At 40.2% G+C, this 3,327-nt stretch overlaps 1 protein-coding gene across 2 annotated transcripts in view; it reads right to left on the reverse strand.

Moving 5' to 3' along the window:
* STXBP1 (syntaxin binding protein 1) overlaps positions 1 to 3,327 on the reverse strand; it is an 89,845-nt gene that overhangs the window by 72,265 nt on the left and 14,253 nt on the right. The window lies entirely within an intron of this gene.

The raw sequence follows: 3,327 nt of genomic DNA on the forward strand, positions 1-3,327 counted from the left end.
AAGTGCCAAACACTAAACTAAGTGCTCCGTATATGCTAACTTGTTAAATGTCTATAGTTGCCCTGTAAGAGAGGTGTATTTCCTGCACTTTATGGATAAGAACACTGAGGGCAAAGGTGAAGAATGTGCTCTAGGTCCCACAGGTGAGAAGAGGAAGATGGAGGATTTGGATCCTGGTGGTCCAGCTGGAGCATCAATCTTAACCTCAACACCTGTCTTCTCAGATTTGGGTTCTGGCTCACAGGCGCCTGTACTTCCTTTTTTTTTTTTTTTTTTTTTTTACACAGGGTCTCTCTCTGTAGCCCAGGCTGGAGCACAGCGGCGCAATCATAGCTCACTGCGGCCTCAACCTCCTGGGCTCAAGTGACCCTCTTGTCTCAGGATCCTTAGTAGCTGGGACTACAGGCATGTACCACACCACCATGCTCAGTTAATTTTTTATTTTTATTTTTTAAAAGCCTGTCAAATTTAGCAGTGGGGGTTGTATACCAACTTTAGTGACACTAATGTTAATAAGTTCTGATAACCCACTACCATCGGACCAGCCTAGTTAATTTTTTAAGATTTTTTAGTAGAGATGAGGACTCACTGTGTTGCCCTGGCTTGTCTTGAAACTCCTGAGCTCAAGTGATCCTCCCACCTCAGCCTCCCAAAGTGCTAAGATTACATAGAGCCTGTATTCTTAACCTCTCTTCCTTGGTTTCTGATACTTGAAAATATTCTTTCCCTAAATTTTTCCAAAAATGTACTGGATCCAAGTGGCAGACAGTCAGGTCCTCTGGATTTTATTCTGAGTTCTGCCCCTGACACATGGGTGACACTGGGTAAGTCACAGCTCTGCTAACAAGACACTGAAGCTAGCACTTTCCCACTAGTAGTGATTTAATGTACTGCAAATCTTCTTGACCTTAAACTCAGGTAAAATTTGACTTGTAAAAAGAGGTAACTTAGGCCAGGCACAGTGGCTAACACCTATAATCCCAGCACTTCGGGAGGATCACTTGAGCCCAGGAGTTCAAAACCAGCCTGGGCAATATGGTGAGACCTTGTCTCTATAAAAAATTTTAAAATTAGCCAAGCATGGTATTCCCCATCTGTAGTCCCAGCTACTCAGGAGGATTGCTTGAGCCCAGGAAGTCAAGGCTGCAGTGAGCCAAGATTGCCCTATTGCACTCCAGCCTAGGAGACAAAGTGAGATCCTGTTTCAAAAAAAAAAAAAAAAAAAAAAAAAAAAAAAAAAACCAATTATACATAAAAATTTTAAAAAAACATGACAATCAAGTAGAGCTTATTTTAGAAACACAATAGTTCAATATTAGAATTACATTACATTAAGAAAATGTTTTAAACTATATAATCTTTTCAGTAGAAACTGAAAAACAAGTTAATCTGCTTTTAAAAACAAAACAAAACCTCTTAGTAATCCAGAACTAAAAGGAATAGTTTAAATGTCACTATAGAGAAACCTCTAACCTCCCCAATCCCATCAGGCCTCACTGCACTCATGGTTCCCTGGACCATTCCTTTGTAATTCTTATCACAACTGCAATTAATTGTTTATACTAATTGTAAGACCATAAGTTCCCTGAGGGTAAAAACTAGTATCTAGCACAGTGCTGTCCCAACAATCTTTAGGAATAAGTCTAACAGGAAATTAGCAAGACAATAAATGGAGAAGAATGCTATATTGCTTTATGGAAGAATATGAAAAAATATCAGTTCTTCCTAAATTAACCTATACATTTAATAAAATTCCTACAAAAGTCCCAACATTCATCTAGAATGGTAAAGGCTAAGCTAAAAGGAGCTAAGAAATTTGGCGGGGGGGCGGGGAGTGGGAAGAAAATGGAGATTTTCATCTACCAGATTCAAAACATACTGTAAAGCTATGGCTACCAAAACATTGTAGCACTTCCAAATGTAGGGTGAAAATAAAAAGATCATTGACATAGAACAAGAAGTCTAGAGTAGGTCCAAATGAGAATACTTTACATGGCAAAGGTGGCATTTTAAGTCGGTGAGGAAAGAAAACTCAACATATGATATTCAGGCAGTTGGCTACATTTTGGTGGGGAAAATAAATTTACTTCTGTACTTTGCATGTTTACAAAAACAAGGCCCATAGGGATTAAATAAAAGGATAAAGGTAGTAGACAATAACATATATACTTTCATTATTGTGCAGGAGCTTTCTAAACATTATTAGAAAACATTAAGGAAAAGACTAACAGATATGACTACATTTCTATTCAGTAAAAATACCAAAAAGCAATTTGAAAGATAAATAGGCTTGAAAAGTATCTGCAGCATATAACAAAAGGCCAATATCTACTTATCTAGCTGTAAAAAGCTTCCTTAAATCATTTTTTTTTAAAAAACTAAATAAAAAATAGACAAAGGACATATGTCAGTTATCTATTGCTGCATAACAAGTTACACCAAAACTTTGCAGCTTAAAACAATGAACATTCATTGTCTCAGATACCCTGAGCAACATGGCTCAGGGCCCCTCAGGAGGTTACATCAATAGGCTGCAGCTATCTCAAAGACCAGACCAGTGCTTAAGAATCCGCCTCCAATGGCACTCCTGTTGTTGGCGGGCCTGAGTTATTCAGCAGGCTGTACGCTGGATACCTCAGTTCTTTGCCACAGGGGCCTCACCTGGGGCAGCTCATGGCATGGCCAACCAGATGCCTCCAGAGCCAGTGACGGAAAAGAGATGGAGGCCACAGTCTCCTAATTTAACCTAATTTAGAAGGGACATCATCACTTTTACCATATCCTATCCCTCACAGACGAATCCTGGCACAAGCTGGGAGGGGACTATACAAGCACGTGAATACCGGAACCAGGGACCATGGAAGGCCATCCTGGGGCCTCTCTTACCCTAGAATGAAAACAAGAGCTCCAGAACTGGGCTAGAACACAGTAGGAAAGTGGGGAGGAGAGCAACCAGCAACCAGATGGCTTCACTTTATAACTTCTGTATTATTAGATTTTCTTTTCTAAAATTGATAGTGTGCTCTATTTTCATAATTTAATAAATAAAGGTTTTATATGGTAGCTCAAGCCTGTAATCCCAGCACTTTGGGAGGCCGAGGCAGGCAGATCGCCTGAGGTCAAGAGTTCGAGACCAGCCTGACCAACATAGAGAAACCCTGTCTCTACTAACAATACAAAAAATTAGCCAGGTGTGGTGGCGCAGGCCTGTAATCCCAGCTATTCAGGAGGCAGAGGTAGAAGAATTGAAGAATTGCTTGAACTTGGGAGGTGGAGGTTGTTGTGAGCCAAGATTGAGCCACCACACTTCAGCCTGGGCAATAAGAG

Source organism: Cebus imitator, unplaced genomic scaffold, assembly GCF_001604975.1.
Source record: "Cebus imitator isolate Cc_AM_T3 unplaced genomic scaffold, Cebus_imitator-1.0 Scaffold216, whole genome shotgun sequence".
NCBI classification, from domain to species: domain Eukaryota; kingdom Metazoa; phylum Chordata; class Mammalia; order Primates; family Cebidae; genus Cebus; species Cebus imitator.